This window comes from Sorex fumeus, unplaced genomic scaffold, assembly GCF_029834395.1.
Source record: "Sorex fumeus unplaced genomic scaffold, SorFum_2.1 ptg000044l, whole genome shotgun sequence".
NCBI classification, from domain to species: Eukaryota; Metazoa; Chordata; class Mammalia; order Eulipotyphla; family Soricidae; genus Sorex; species Sorex fumeus.
In genome coordinates, this window is record NW_026606101.1 from 22,156,847 (window position 1) to 22,174,088 (window position 17,242).

At 50.7% G+C, this 17,242-nt stretch overlaps 1 protein-coding gene across 2 annotated transcripts in view; it reads right to left on the minus strand.

The window, feature by feature from the left end:
* Nucleotides 1–17,242, minus strand: part of SLC23A2 (solute carrier family 23 member 2) — a 103,704-nt gene that overhangs the window by 62,698 nt on the left and 23,764 nt on the right. The window lies entirely within an intron of this gene.

Genomic DNA, 17,242 nt, shown 5'->3' on the forward strand with positions numbered 1-17,242 from the left:
CCTGGGTTCAATCCCCAGCACCCCATATGGTTCCTGGAGCCCTGCCTGAGAACCTGAGAATCTCTGGATGTTGCCCCCTGAGACAAAACAAACAGAAATTCTGTTTCAAATGACAACACACGCCTGAAGAAAGTTCTGGTGTTAAAGGAGGAGGTTAAGTAACGACCAGCAGGCAGGGGAGGAAGGGATCAGGCACAGCAAAGCCAAGCTGGATCTCACATGCTCAGAGAACCTGGTATTTAACAAGAAAAAGTGCAGTGGCCAAGGAGGTGACTCAAAGGGCTGAGTATGCTCCGCACGCAGGAGGTCCGGGTTCAATCAACCCTCGGCACTACACAGCCCCCAAGCACTGACAGGCATGACCCAGAAACCAAATCACTAACCAAAAAAAACAACAACAACAAAAACCAAGTGAAATTCAAAAACAGGAAACTACTGACATAATTATATGTGATCAAGTTTTGGTGACGCAGAAGAAAATCAAGAACTTAATTTCCAAACACCCGAAGTATAACTTGGACAATACAAGCGATTAACACGCATTTGGGGACTCTGGCTTCAAATCTGAGAGGGCACAAAGAAATCCTGCCGGGCCTGGCCTGGGTACAGGGAAGGAAGCATGCCCCGATAGGCTTCGATTTTTACGAGAAAGAAAAAGCGTAAGGGTGAGAAAGGACAGGGAACATTCCGTGGCACTCGGGACGAGGATGAGGTCGGCTCTGAGCAGTGGTTCCCCACCCAGAACCACCAGCCCGGCCAGGCAGTCAGTCTGCCACTGTGAAGACAGGCGCAGGAAGCCTTCTATTATGTGACTTCTCTCAGGGACACTTCCCATGCGGCCAAGGCTTTGGGGAAAACAAAAAGGCCAAGATTGGGGTGGCATTCTGAGAGTCCCGGGGTGAGGAAACAAAGAGGAAAGGGGAAAGAACATTCTGGGCCCCTTGGAGCAGGCAAGAGCTTACAGAGCCAAATTATTATTTTTTTTAAGTGGCTCTTCTGATTGGAATGTCCACGCACCCGGCGCCCGCTTCACCCAGGTCCAGATCCACAATGGTTGAGAGCCATGGTATCTGGCTAGGGCCAGTTTCCCTGCTGGCTCCACTGGACCGGTTCTGGAGATGGTTCTGCCTCTCCTCCTCACAGTGCGCTTGGTATTGAAGGGGTCGCTGAGCCGTGTACGGTGCGGGGACCACCCCACCCAAAATGGTCTGGGGGCGCCACGGCCGAGAAACCCTTGTCTAAAAATCCCTTCCTCCCACAATCCCAAAGTGCCCTGATGCTCCTTTGCACAAGGCTCCTGGTGTTCCCCAGCCACAGGGACAGACGAGCCACCTTCAACTCAGGGCCATGTGGGATGGAGCCAAAGGCAGCTCTGTGACCTTTGGATACTTTTCCATATTCCACAGAGAAGGACGAATGGGTCATTATCTTTGCCCCCTTCTCTCCTGATGTTTGCAGGGGGTCTCAGGGTTCACTTTACAGTTCCCAAAGCACAGAAGGATTGTATATCCAGAAGGACTGTCACAGACACACCCTAAAGGCTCCAGTCGAGGCCCTGATACTGCGCGCAGATCACTTGGAATTCCCTTTCTTCATCGACCCTTTTTTATGCCATTCTTAAAAGTGGTTTCCAGACACCAGCTCCCAGCAGAGGCCTGGCCAGCCCTGAGGCGTCTGTCTGCTCTGAGGATGCTGAGGACCATGAGCTATGTGGGGGCTTCGGGTCTCGTGCCTAAGGCCTCCCTGTCCTTAATCACGGACTTCACCCAAGCAGAGTGCTCAGGGACTCTCTGACTTCCGACACCCATGGGGATTTCACTGCAAAGCCCAGCCCAAGAGGTAGGAGAGCAAGCAGCCGGGAAGAGAGGAGACTCAGCGGGGCAGCAAGAGGACAGCTCTGCCTGGTGGTCGGAGCTGCTGGCTGTGGGGAAGAGGCAGAGCAGGAACAGGAAGGTGAGGACGGCGGGACAGCAGCGATGGGGCAGATGGGAGAGAGACACAAGGCGAGTCTCCCAACACCCACCAGAGGAGAGGCCATGGTGAAGGCGAGAGAGTCCAATGGGCCAGGAGCCTGCAGTGATAACTGACACTGCTTTGGGGCTCAAGCTGCCATCTTCAAGGTATTTGTCAAAAACCACCCAAGGGCCAAAAACCACCTAGGTCAGGGCCAGAGCAACTGAAGCAATTTGTCTGCCAGTCGTGCCAAGAATCCCCAGAATGGGGGGGGGGGGGGGGGCGCGCGGCACGCGCTGTGCGTGCACTCAGGTCACCTGAGCCATGGGAGACTTGAGAAATAATGAATCAGGGCCAAAAGGATAGTACAGCAGGGAGAGCACTCACTCCCTTGTACACGGCCAACCCAAATTCGATCCCCAGCATCCCATATGGTCCCCCAACCACCAGGAGGAGTAAATCCTGAGCAGAGAGCCCGGAGTAAGTCCTGAGCACTGCCAGCAGTGGCCCGAAAAACAAAAACTCCCCCAAAGTTAATTCATTAAATAGATCTAAAGTCATACCCTCTGAGGAACTCGAGAAAAAGTCGTTAACTAAAGTACCAGATAGTGTTCTTGAAAATGACACATGAGTGCCAATGGAAATCTCTTGACAGACACACAACTGGGAACCAAAGCTGTAAATTACTGGAAGGATTCCAGGAAGAGCTGCTGGGGCCAGAAGGCCTTCCCTGGGACCGGGGTTCTCACAGACAACTGTGAAGCAGGCACAGAGGAGGCACAGAGGAGGCAAGGCAAGGTACAGTCAGTTCCCACTGCAGAGACAAAGGTCCCTCAAAACAAATGCAGGAGGTTGGAGGTGGGGGTACCAGGCACCTCCCCCCACTCGGATAGGCCCACTCAAACAGCCTCAACCCCATGGAGGGAACAGTCTAGAAACGCTGGTCAGACAAAAACAAAAACATACCAATAAAACCAAAATGTTTACGAAGGAAAGATTAGATGTGGTATACTGCCTTATTATATAATATATTACATCAACTTCTTATCCAACAGCCCAAAAAAAAAAAAAAAACTCGAAAGAAAAAAGCCAGAAAGAGCTGATGTTTGTGCAGTTCTGAAAGGCAAGCCCCAAGACTCTTGCCTCCAGTTGGGGCAAAGCGGCTGGCCTCCTCCAACAAGCACCGTGCGCCCTGCATTCTGTTCTGTGCCGTGACACCTCAGGGTTCTCCCCAGCCTGCCTGGTTTTATGGGGATGAGTATCTACTGCCAGAATCACTATGATTCTGCAGGCAGCCACAAGGGAGCAATGGTGAGAATTACAACGGCTCTTCTAAGATCTGCTCTCTTTGGGACCAAGTCCCTCAAGAATCCAAGAGGGCTGGAAAGTTTCTAGGGCTGCTGAGACAGAAAACAAAAACCTTTTCCAGGAAGATACTCTTCACAGTGGCTCCACCAATGCCATCAGCATTTGACAGCAGGCGACTTTTCAGAGATGCCACCGGGGCTCCGATTCGCGCATTTTGATTCCATTGGAAAGCATGTGCTTTACTTCCTGATTGTCTATTTCCTGTAGTCCTCACTCAAGACTCTTTCTTTCTTCCTCTTTTGGGGCCACAGCCAGTGGTACTCAGGGGCTACCTGGCTCAGGGCTGGCCTCTGATCCCTGGAGATGCTCAGGGAATAAATGGGTCATGCCCGAAAGGGCCCACAAGCGCACAGCCCTTGGCGGTTATCTCCCTGATCCCTCCTTAGAAACGTGGTCAGCTCCTGAGTTTTAGGATCTTTCAGAAGTTTTCACTTTTATGTAATCGAATCCATCCATCTTCAGCAATCTGACAGCCACCTGCTACCCCATCCACTCCCCAGGGTCTAAAAATACACACACAGCTTGACAATGAACAGAGACAAAAATAAAACCTGCCTGAGTAGCCCCAACAGATCCTTAGCTCAGCCACCAGGAGCCTGAGATTTGACAGAAGACACGACAAGCAAAGAGGCCGGGGGAAGAGTCGCTAGGACTGTCTAAGGCCGTGTGCCACATACACAGAGCCAAAGGCAGAGGCTTTGTTCTAAATCCAATCCTGTCACCTTCAGTCCTCCAGCAGAGTTTCTGAGCCTGTCCTATACCTGAGGGCTCATGGAGAAAGCGGAAGGGCTTCAGATGACTTCGGTCTGGCCCTTATCTGCAGGGGGTTGGCATTCCAAGACCTCCCCAATGATACCTGAAACTAAGTCTAGAATCAACTTCCCAAACCCCCCCCCCCCCACCTCCACATGTCTACAATGGTTTGATTTATAATTAGGCAGGGTAAAAGATTAACATTTTTTTAAAAATAGGTTAATTACAGCAACATTCTGCACTGAGTTACGTGAATGAGCTCTCTCAAAACACCCCACTGTATCTTTCTAAGACCTTGCTGGACACAGGAAACGGAAACTGCAGAAAGAAATATGAGCCAGAAGGCCATAGCATACTTTCTCTTCTTCAGGTTTGGGGTTCGGCCCTTACCACTACTTTCTCTGGATCTGGGGATGGGGCCAGACATTTACTTTCTCCTGTGGGGTTGGGGGCCCCGCTCAAGGTGCTCAGGGGACCACACAGTGCCAGAGATGGCAGCCGGGTACCCACACACAGAGCCTGCGCCCCGGCCCTCACACCCTCTCCAGACAGCTCCCTTTGACCACAGAGTTGATTCCAACGGGGGTTTCCTGGGCAGCGGCCAAGCCTCCCGCTGCTCCCAGCCCAGGAACAAAGAGGGCCCGTTCCAGTCGGGCAAGGGCATGCCCTCTGACCAAGTATCCTGCACCTTCTCCACCAAACATGTGAGAGTGCCACATGAGCCACTCTGGGCTGTGGGGACCCCCACCCCCGCTCTCTTGGCCCATCTTACAGAACATGAGAGGGAAGGAGTCACACTGCAGAGCCTGGGAAAGGTGGGTGGGCCCTGTATCAGGAAAGACAGAAGGTGGGACGCCACACACAACCACGCACAACCAAGCACCCCAGCCTGGTGGCAACAGCCTCAAGGCCAGAGGCCATGCAGCGATCTGAGTAGCCTCCATGCAGGGTGAACTTGGGGCACGACTGACTGATTAATCCTGTGCAGATTATGACCAAGGGTCACAGGGCCAAAAGCAGCCCCACCCACCCACCCACACACACACACACACCAGGACACTGGGGCTACTCCATCCCTTCCTCCCAGTCCCCCATTATGCTCTGCCAAATCCTTGCAATAGAGAAAAGCAGCGCATCTCTGCCTTGCCCCTGACTGTGTGACAAAGGAAAGGAAGAGCAGCGGGGACACCGCCAGACAGGAACGGCTTTCCCACGCCCACACCTGCACGGCTCACCACTCCTTGTACAGGGCCTGAACCCGCAGAGTCGGAGAGAAGGCGGTTGCCTCGCACACACAGCCGCCCTGGGATTCAATCCCTGCTCACACATACAGTTCCCCAAGCAGAGAAGCAGGAGTAAGCCCTGACAATCAGGTGTGGCATAAAACAACAACAACAAAAAAATCAATTAAGAAACCAACTAGCTCAGCAAGGCTTTCCCAAGCTCCAGGAAAGGGAGAACGGAGCTTCAGGGAAGGTAAGGAGCTTACTGCAGGACACACAGGCTCTAAGGGGCCAGACCAGTTAAGGCACTTGCTGCTCAATCCCCAGCATCCAGTATGGTCCCCAGAGCACCGCCAGGAGTGATTCCTGAGTAACCCCTGAGCATTGCTGGGTGAGACCAAAAATCAAAAAAAATGAAAAAAGGGAGTGAGGCAAAAAACAACCAGGTTCTAAACTGCTGTAACAATCTTTCCAAGCAAGACACAAACCTGTGCTTGGACCCTTGGATTGCTTTGCCCACACTGCTGAGGGCCGCTGTCCATTCCCACTGTCCTCTACGTGCCGGCAACCTCCTGAGGGAATGCACTGCCCAGACCGTTCGGGGGACCTGGGGACTCCCAAATCTGGGTACCCCTGCTAGTATCTACTCATCTCACTTTCTTCTTCCTGCCTGAAATCTCTCCCCACTTCCCCTGCCTCATCCACACTGCACAAGGTACACACCCTTCCTCAGTTTCCTAGTTCTTAGAGCGGCACCCACGTTGGCAGGATAGGGAGCGCGCGCGCGCGCGCACACACACGCACGCACCCACGCACGCAGGCGCCCAGCTACAGCACAGCAGGGATCAATCACAGCAACAGTGCCACGGGGGAGGGGAGGCCGGGGAAGATGGTCCTTGAGGTCTCAGTTCGCAGCCCATGCCACGGCTGTTGTCAGCCTCCTGTTCCAACGCTCAGGGCTAAAGTTAACACACTGACGTCAGCGTGCACTGCTGCCGGCTCACACTTGGGATGTGGCTTAATTAACACCAACTGTGGCCCCGGTGTCGAGGTGCTAATGCATATATTACAGGGTGCCCCGCTGTTGTAAATTGAATAAGCGGTGCTTTTTTGAGACCGGGGTGGGGTGCGTGCCCATCGATCGTAACCATCGATCGTGCTCCCCGTAGGGTTATGACGATGGGAAAGGAAATGACTCCCAACACGAATTATCTGTGATAATGTCAGGGACAGGCCAGTTGGTACACGTCACAGCTGCTGGCTCTCTAACAGAGATGAAAGGGGAAAATGTTCGACAGGAAGAGGCTCGGTTATGTCTCCCATTCAGGAGACAGGAGGGTCTGAGAACTGAGGCTCCGCGGGTCCGCTGCGGAACAGGAGACCAAAAACCGCTTGATGTTGACTCAAGCATGACTGGAATGCCAGCAATAAGCATCCAGGCCCGACGCTGGTGACTGCTGCCTGGCAGAGTTCTGCATGGTTCTCATGCGGAAAATGGCTTTCGCCTGTCTGAGGGGTTATCAACAGCATCCAAGAAGGCGTGCATGTGATGGAAGAGACCCAGAGCTGAAGCTGAAGAGGGCTAAAGGGTTCCTTTCCAAACATAGAGGCGGGGACTCGAGGCCAGCACTACATGGTCCCCCAACCCCCGCCAGGAGTAACCCCCAGTAGTGCCAATGCTGACCTCGAAAAAAACCATCACAAAAGACAATACAAGGTCAGAGAGGTAGCACAGCCAAAAGGGCGCTTGCCTTGCACACAGCTGGCCCAGGTCCGATTCATGTCACCTCCTATGGTCCCCTCAGCATCGCAAGGAGTAACCCCTGACACTGCCAGGTGTGCCCCCACCCCCCCAAAAAAGACGAAGAGCACAGCAAAACAAATTGAAAATAAAAAGCATTTGTGAATTAAACTATAAATTTTGAGAGCTATTTAAAAATAAAAAAACACGGATAAGCAGAGAAACAGACAACATCCTCAAGTCTGAAAATTATTGCAAGGCTTTTCATCTTCCTATAAACATGATATATATATATTATATATTTGAAATGACACAGTTTTTATTTGGAGGTTTTGAAGGAAAGGAGGGAAAGTGGAAGAGAGTGGAGAGTAACGTGTTTAAGAGAGAACCCGGGCTTCTCCAAGGGTAAATAGGGTTTATATTTACACATATCCTACACATATCCCAGCATTAGGCATGAAAGCATGAAAGTACACATCTCAAGAGGGGAGATGCGGGTGACACATGCCAAATAGGCAGAAGCAAAAAAGGGCTCGGGCAGCATATGCGCCTATATATATATGTGTGTGTGTGTGTGTGTATATACACACACACACATATACACACCCACACATACGTATGTGTGTATATATATTTGTATGTATATATATATTTAAATAAACAAGTAATCACCGAAAAGCACAGAAGGACTTGAGCTCAAATTCCTGTGGACGAACAAAACTAGGCATAAGGAATGTGGGGGCAGAGCTATAGTACAGCAGGTAGGGCGTTTGCCTTGCACACAGTCGACCTGGGTTTGATCCCCAGCATCCCATATGGTCCCCCCAGCACTGCCAGGAGTAATTCTTGAGTGCAGAGCTAGGAGTAACCCCTGAACATCACTGGGTGTGACCCAAAATAGCAAAAAAAAAAAAAAAAAAAAAAAAAAAAAAAAAAAAAAAGTAATGAGTGTGCTCCATCAGCTAAGCCTAAGAGAGCTGTAATAGAAGTGTTCAACGGTGAAACAAAAACATACAAATTCATCAGAGTACAACAACTACAGAAATGGAGGGAAGTACTAAAGGGACCTCAAATCAGGAGATAAAGCATGGGTATTCTTTTTCCAAAACAGTGCACCAAAACAACTGTTTACTTGTAAGCACTATAATCCAAAATACAACCTAATACTTGAAATAATACAAATTTGCAACATAGATAATAAAGTCACTGAGAAGCTCCATTTTTAGCATATTGTTCCGGGAAACTAATTTTATAAAACCTTCCACATTTTGGCAGTCAAGAAAAAAAATCACAAACAACGTTATATGGTAAGAACAAGAAATATGACACGTGTTTTGCAATGTTTTACTATGAAAGACCTCTAAAAACAAGAAAAAGAAAACATTCTTTATAGATTAGGTAAGACATAGGAGGTTCTGATTCTCAACCCTTGCACAAATAACAAGTGGAAAAATAAATGTCCTATTCTTGTTCTATTTTACTTTCGTGTTTCTGGGCCTGACACCTAGTGCATTGCTCAGGGAGCAAATCCAGGCCTCTCACAGGCAAAGCATGAGCACTGGCCCTTTGAGTGATCCCCGTCTCCTTGGTCCCAGGTGTCAATAAAGGACCAGACAGCCCAACAGGCTGAGCAAATTTCTTGCACACAGGAGGCCTGACCAAAGTCTAGCACAAAATGGACCCATAAACACCAGGAGTGATGCCTGCGCACAGAGCCAGGAGTAGTCCCCAAAGCAAAACATTTTACAATAAAATAGTATTGAAATGTACCATCTTTTTTTTTAATTTTGGCCAGTTTTTAGCTTATAAGACAGTAAAAATAAATAAAACAAGAAAGGTCACATCCCCAATGAAAAATAAATCTACTGATAAGTTGATTTGATTATGTATATCAAAAAAAATCACATTCATTTATAATATTTGCCCAGAGGATATACTACTTGTAGGAACTTATTCTAAAGTCATAATTAGAACACAAAGATTTGGCTAGAGTTGTGTCTCTTTAACACTGTCAATAACCCCAAAAGTGAGAAAAACTGTGAAACACTAGAAAATGAAGAGTAGTATGTGGCCAGAGCAACGCTGGGCTGTCATTTATGAAACAGACCAGAAGTGGTTAAGGGCTTGGAAGCAATCCCGTAACATCACCCGTGATGATGTAATGCAGTAGATTCAAGAGAAACTAGCTGGGGCCAGGAGAGAGGACAGCGGTTAGGGGGCAGGTCTCGCACCCCCCCCCCCCCCGCATCACAGGGTCGTCCCCCCACCTCCAGGTTGGTCCAGGTGTGTGCAGCAGCATTACAGGGCCCATGCAGCATTACATCCTTGGGCCCCTGTATCAAAGCCAGAGTACAGATGTCTAGCGGGGCCCCTGAGCCTCCTCAGCCCCACCTGGGAAGCTCCCCTCCCCGCCCCCCAAAGCTACTGTAAAGTTACAGTAACAGGGACCGGTCACAACCAGCGCTGCCCAGAAGTCCCCGCCAAAACTACTTTGTGAAGTGGCTAGATCTCATGGTGAGTGTTCGCACAACAGTAGGGCAAAGAAGGTACCAATGGTTTCTGAGTGACACCATGTGTGCCAGGGTCTGCCGGCGGCTCGCCACCCGCCCCAGTCAGAGTTCTAACTGCACCAACCCAGAAAAGTGCGACTCTCCCACAAGCACCAGGACAGAAAACGCTGTCAGGAGTGAGACGCCCCTGCCCCCTCGGCCCCAAGAACAAGCGTGCAAACGAGGACCATCCCTGTCTGAGTGACAGTGCGTGCAACCGCCAGCCACCACCACCTCACCAGATGGGAGGGAAGCAGGTAAGGAACAAGTCGTTGTTTGGCAATGAACTGCACTGTCCTCCCAATTTGCTCGAGCACACCCAGTAACGTTTCCATTGTGAGACTTGTTACTGTGTTTGGCATATCGAATATGTCACGGGTAGCTTGCCAGGCTTTGCCGTGTAGGCGAGATACTCTTGGTAGTTTGCCGGGTTCTCCGAGACGGGTGGAGGAATTGAACCCTGGTCAGCTGCATGCAAGGCAAACGCCCTACCCGCTGTGCTATCGCTGCAGGCCTGGCAATGAACACGCCGGGGCAATGTACTCAGCACCTGCTCCCTGTGTGCGAGCGCATGAATCAATATCCACCAGGGAGGTTCATCTTACTCCTCGAGGCTAAAGTTCCTTTATTCAACAGTAAGAGACAGGTCCACTTTGTGCTCCAGCGAGTCTACACGGGCATAGGACTCTTCCCCACCTCTCAGATCCAGGAACGGCTGGAACCCCCCCTTAACCAGGAACCACAGAGCAGGTCAGACCTTCCTATCAAGGGGCTAGAATGCAGCCAGGCGTGCTACACCGGTCACTAAGAAAGCTGCAAGGAAGGAATTTATCAGAAGAGAGGGGAAACTGAGGTTTTATGAATCACGCTTAGCAGATCTAGCAGAGAATGACTATAAGAGGTGTACAATGAGCAAGACCACCCCAAAGAACTTTAAAAGTATCAAGGAGGGGGGATGAGGAGAAAGAAATTGGGGACACTGGTGGTGGGAAATGTACACTGGTGAAGGGGCAGGAGATGGAATATTGTATGACTGAAACCAGGTCATGAACTTTGTAACCGTATCTCACAGTGATTCAATTTTCAAACATTTTTTTAAAGGAATACTAATATCTCAGTCCAGAGAGTCATGCTCTGTACATAATGCCCAAAGCAGCGGGGCTGAAACATCACCAGGTGGGGCTGGGAAAACAAAAACCCAAACAAACCCCAAACAGAATACCTACTTGATCCCCTGCCCAGAGCATCGGCTCAGAAAGGGCTGCCAAGATTAAACCTTCCCTACAGCCAGAGCCAGAGAAGAGCACAGGGGTTCAAGTGCTTGCTTTGCACACAGCTACCCCCCCAGGCTCAACCCCTGACGCCACATAGGGTTCCCTGAGTAATCCCTGAACCCAAAGCCAGGAGTAAGCAAGCCTTGGGCAACACCAGGTGTGGCCCCAAAATAAAAACAAAACAGATCACTGCCCTAGTGCCCCAGTGCAAGGAGGAAATTCTTCTAGATTCACAAATCTAATTCCCTAATGACTGAAACACCAGCTCTGCAGCCACCAATAAATATGTACGAGTGCGGAGTTAGGACTGCCACTGGTACTCACTCGGCTTCAGCAGCTATTCTGCCCCTGGTCTTCTCTGGGACATTTCTTTCCTCCCTCATCAGTATCCACTCTCACAGGGAAGGATGGGGAAATGACCCAAAGGACTGAAGAATACAGTTGCTTCGGGAGTTACATATCAAACCTTTTCTGTTTCTTGGGAGCACAAAGCGAACCAGAGAAAATGTGCTACACCCCAGTGCCCCTTGTACACAGCATACTAATCTCACTGCATCTGAATGAACTTCTGAAGAGTTCTCCTAAAGGACAGAATCCCCCAGATGCAGCTTTCTTTGTATTTCTAGTCCTTAGCAAAAAAAAAGAAAAAAGAAGAAAAAAATCAATAAATGATACACATTTTTGCCCAATTAAAAGGCAATTAATAACTATATCAAAAACTCATGCTCGGGGCTGGAGTGATAGCACAGCGGGTAGGGCATTTGCCTTGCACACAGACAACATGGCCAACACAGGTTCGATTCCCAGCACCCCATATGGTCCCCTGAGCACCGCCAGGAGCAATTCCTGAGTGCACGAGCCAGGAGTAACCCCTGAGCATCGCTGGGTGTGACCCAAAAAGCCAAAAAAAGAAAAAAAAAACCCTCATGCTCAACACATGCTAAACATCTTTTGGTCTAGACCAAAACAAAAGCCAAACACCCCTACAGCTCTCCAAGGTGACCCAAGGAGTGCAGGAGAGAAAAAGAGAGAGAATACCAACACATGATCCAAAGATGCACACGGGAAGCTCATTCAAAATACAGGTTTCTTCCATAAGAATACTTGGAGACGAGTGTGCAAAGCTGTATTTATAGTAACAGCCCCAAACGTCTGTCTGTCCATGGGTGAAGGAACCACCCAGGGCTCGGTTCTTAAGCGAGCACACTCAACAGTGAACTGGAGCCAGAGAGAAAGCTCAGCGGCAGGTTTAGGGCACCTGCCTTGCATGGGGACAACCGCGGTTTGATCCCCAGCACCCATATCATGTAAGAAGCCTGCCCGTGGTGATCCTTGAGCTCAGACTCAAAAGTAAACCCTGAGCACCGCTGGGAATGGGCCAAGAAACAAAAACTAAAGGACCATGAAAAGGACACAAGTGTTGGCAGGCACCACCTCTGAGAGATGATGGAAGAGGAATCTCACAGGCACTAAGCTGGACAAAAAGCAGCCTGGTTTCCTGCAGGCAAAACCATCTCCAGGGACAGGAAGCAGCGTGACCGACAGGAGAGATGTAAGGAGGGGGGTTCCCATGGGAAAGGCAGGAGACTTCCGAGTGACAGCAGTCTGAAAACTGTCATTCTGGGAGGCCCATTAAACTTTCTGTGTAAAATGTATATCAAGGACGTTGACTTTGGGCACTGAAGAGACAGCATACAGTGGAGAAAGGCTCTTGCTTTGTACACGACCAACCCTGGTTCAATCCCAGCACGCCAATATGGTCTCCTGATACGTCCACCAACATCAGGAGTGAGTCCTGAGCACCACGGGTGTGGCCCATGCCCAACCCCCAAAAAATAAAAAGAGGGGCCAGAGCAATAGTACAGTCAGTAGGACATTTACCTTGCATGCAGCTGACCCAGGTTCACTTCCTGGCATAACATATGGTCCCCCAAGCACCGCCAGGAGTTCAGAACACTGAGCGCAAAGCTAGGAGAAACCCCTGAACTGCTGGGAAGGCCCCAAAAAATAAAAAGAAAAAGCTGACTTTAGAAGAACACATTTCAAAAACAAAGAACAACACGTTTTAAAACCAGGAACCTGGGCCAGAGTGATAACAGAGCGGGTAGGGCGTTTGCCTTGCACACAGCGACCCGGGTTCAATCCCTGGCATCTCATATGATTCCCCGAGTACCACCAGGGGCAAACCTTGAGCATTGCTGGGTGTGACCAAAAAAAAAAAAAAACCCAAAAAACCCACACCCACAACCATCAACAACCCGCCAACTTGAAAGAACAGACTCTCCTCCAAATTCTGACTCCACCAGCTGCAGCGGGTCCTGAGACTTACACCTGAAGCTAATACACAACTAACGTGAGGCTGGTAGTGCTGAGGCCACCCTGGGCCAGGCAGCTTGAATCAGAGATAAAGATGTTGTTCTTCACGGGCATGAACCATCTCAACAGGTGAAAAGTATGATGATTAAGGAGGGAGATTGGGGATCGGGAAGCTCAAAACCTCAGCTTGCCAACTGGTAGTTTTTGCCTTACAAAGACATAAATAAGGCTTTCAGAGCTAGCCAGGTTCAATGATAAAGCAGATTTTAAAAGCCAATCAAGGTTCTCTGCCTAAATCCCATCATTACGGGATTATGACTGAACAATGACTGTTCCATTAAATTCTACCAAGTGCTAACATTTGACCTAAATGTTTTTGATCCAAGCTAAAATAAGGGGAAAAAAAAAGATTATTGGAACAAATATCTTCAACTCCTGCTATAGGGAGTTTACAAGTCTGACTGATCCCAGCTATCATTATTTCATCTGAGCAACAATGAACGAAGCTTAAGGAGTGGTTATCACTTGATCCTGTGATGACAGTTATGTTCACAGGGTATAACAAAAAAGAAAATTCTCTAGAACCAAACACGCTTCCTAAGAAGTCTTGCTCTGGGGGAGGTGGGCCACAGTGGGGGGGCTGACATGGGACTAAAAATCAAAGTCAATTTCAAACAAGAAAAAAAGACCCTAAAACAAGACGAAAGCCCAAACTGGGTTCCACGGAACCCAGGGTCAAATGGCCAGGTTCCAGGCTCAGAAACTGCCTATGGAGAACGCGAGGACGTGCTGGCATTCTTAGGGCCCGGAGGCACCTGCTCTGAAGGAAATAAGGAGCCGTCACCCGCAGACGCAGTCGGGGTTCTCGGTGGCGGGCCAGAGGGCCCAAGAGGATGCAAAGCGGCGTGGGCAGCCTTGTGCACTTTCCCACCACAGGTTCCCAGCAGGGTGTCGAGTGAAATGGCCAAGGGTAAGACAAGAAACAGGGCCTGCCCCATGTCTGGGTCCAAACAGTCACGGTGGGGAGAAAGCGCACTTCCCAATGACACGGACACGCATGCACACGCACCCCTGCTTCAAGGCTAGATGGATGGACACACACACACACCCTGTTTCAGCGCTAGATGGGAACACACACACACACACACACACACACACACCCTGTTTCAGCGCTAGATGGGAACACACACACACACCCTGCTTCAGTGCTAGAATGGACATGGAGACACACACACCCCCACACCCTGCTTCAGGGCTAGATGGAGCCAAGGCTGAAATAAAAGGTCACAGCAGGGCCAGCCAGGTTCCTTCCCCGCCAATTATATGGTCTCATGAGCACTGCCAGCAGCGAGCACAGAACCAGGACTAAGCCCTGAGCACTGTGGTGTATAGCCCTAAGACCAAAAACACAGCTGGGGTCTGAGGTCTACTAGGTTGTGGGGGTGAGTGGGGGGAAGCATGAAATACAGTCTTGGGGGATCTTTGCTTTTCTGCCCGACTGTGGTCAGAATCAGTGAGTGACCAGATCCTCTTGGGCAGGGCATTCGGCCTCCTCTCACCCACGCTGCCTTGCCTTTCCTGCCCCAGGCCCACGCCCACAGACCCGTGGCGACCCTGGTCTGGAATCAGGAGGCCACCTCCTCCAAGCAGCACTCCCGGGTCACCTGTCCATCCCCCGTGCTCCCGTGGCACAGGGCTTCTGGGTCCTACACCCACAGTTGTTAACAGGCACTTTAAGTACTGGGAGAAAAACCTGACATTTTTCCACAGGCCCGTGAGGTGCCCAACAAAACCTAACCCCTGCCCTGAAGATTCTTCTCAGGAGAAACTCTGCGGCGGGATGTGAGACACAGCCGTCTGGAAGGTCCAGTCTGCGGACACAGGGGGTGGACCCAAAGCAGGCAGAATCAGAAAGGCCTATTAGATTTCTTTTCATGATGTGCTCTGACATATCACTTCCTGCATAAATGGCTTTAAGAACACTACTTTAAATCTGTGGTTGAAATAATTCCAGGTGCACCTGGAAGGCTATTTGTATATGCGAATTTAATAACCCCTACCACAACCCGGAAAAAAAAAAAGGGGAAAAAAAGAATAGATTAAAACAGCCAGTCATAGCCAGCACACATGAGTTCTTGGAAACCTTCTAGAAATGCTTAGCAATGTGGCGCCTCTCCGTGAGCAGAGCAGTGGTTTAGAAAACCGGGGCGCTGAGGAGTTCACGAGCCCCTGGAAAGACGCCAGGGGCAGACCCCACTTGTTCCAAGAACACCCGAGTTGTTCTCGGTCCCTTCCAGGCTGACTCGCAGATTGTGCACAGGAGCAGCCAGACTGAGTCTGGGGTCAGGCAGGAAGGAATCTGGGAGCGAGCCAAGGAAACCCCCGTCGCCCACCGCCAGCCCCCCACCCCTCACGCCCGGGGCAGCCAGGAGGGGAAAGAAAGCAGCCCTCTCCTTTTTTACTATGTCCGAAAGTCACGATGGCTCTTCCCTCCACTTTGCAGCACACAGGGTCAGGGCAGGTGGGTGCTGAGGAAACTTCTAGGGGCTGCCTCGAACCAGCTCCACTCACTGGCTGCCACCCCCTCCCCCAGCTCCCTGCTCCCAGGAACCGTTAGCTCTACCCCCCCCACACACACACACACACACGCCCACCACCAGCAAAGAGGAGAACTCACACCCCCTCCTGCCCCCACTTAGAAGGGAAGCCTGAGGGGTAGGAGAGGTAGGTAGGTGGGCAGGCCGAGATGGGCAGGGCACTTGCCTTGCAGGAGCCCGACCTGGACTGGATCCCCAGCAGCCGTATGGTCCTCTGAGCACTGCCAGAAGCGAGCCCGGAGTGCAGAGCCAGGAAGAAGCCCTGAGCCCCACTGGGTGTAATAAACAAACAAACAAGAAAGGGACGCCCAGGGGCTGGCTCTTCATGTTTCACCCACTCATCTCGCTTCCTTGCTCACTTCCACCCTGGAAAAGGCTGTGTTCTCTCTTCGCCATGTATTTCTTTCTCCTTTCTCACACCTTTCTAAAGAAATTTCAGTAAAACTATGTTGATTCGCGCACGCACGCACACACACACACACACACACACACACACACAAAAACGGGGGAATGAGGGAAGCCTGGGGAGGTGTCGCCCCCAGCACAGGTGCCCCTGCAGCCCACTTCCCCACCCCACCCCCACCATCACCACCCCCAGGGCACCACCGGCAGAAGCTCTTCCCGTCATCGCATCCTCAGCCTGCCCACTTCAGATTCTTCATCCTGAGCTTCTTCCTCTCAGCAGAAGGCAGGCCCCGGGCTCCATCTGCCCTGAGATACCTGCTCGGCTTTGCAAGATTCCGGCACGTCGACCGAGCTCTCCCTTTAGAGGGGAACCCTTTAGAGGGGAACGAACATCACTTGTAAATCTCCTCAGTGTCCTTTTTCTCCCTCCCCCCACACCTCCTTCCCCATTTCCTGTCCAGTTTACCAAGCTACAGAACAGACAAGCAAAGACTTCCACTGCCCCCACCCCACCCCTAGGGCAGGACGGTGGACCTGAGCGCTGGGCAAAAAGGGGGGTCTGCCCGAACTTTGGGGCAATGACCTGGGTTAGAAGGCACACAAGGGCCCCACCTACCAGAGGATCCCCCCCAAGCTTCAACAAACATTCTCCAACAGTGAGTTTAATCTTAACCACAAGTGCACCCAGCTCTCCTCAGCAAGTTTCTCTTGATGATGTTCTTTTTCACTTTTTTGTGAATCCCTAAAAAGAGACCCCTAAAGGAAAACTAACACTCTACCTCTCCCTCCCCACCTCGGAGGGAGAGACAGACACACAGACACACACACAGACACACACACACACACACACACAATCTGACATTCTACCTGCAGCAGATCAGGACACTGATCTCCTATTAAATGCAGGTACCCCAACCCTCCTAAGAGTTGCAGAAATGCTAATGTAGGAATGATGTCTCCAGACACAGAAAGACGCATGATTCCCCCTGCCCTGGGTACCCAGCTGGGCTACCTGAGGCTATGAGCTGCTCGTCCCCTGACACACACCCACAGAAACAGGCAC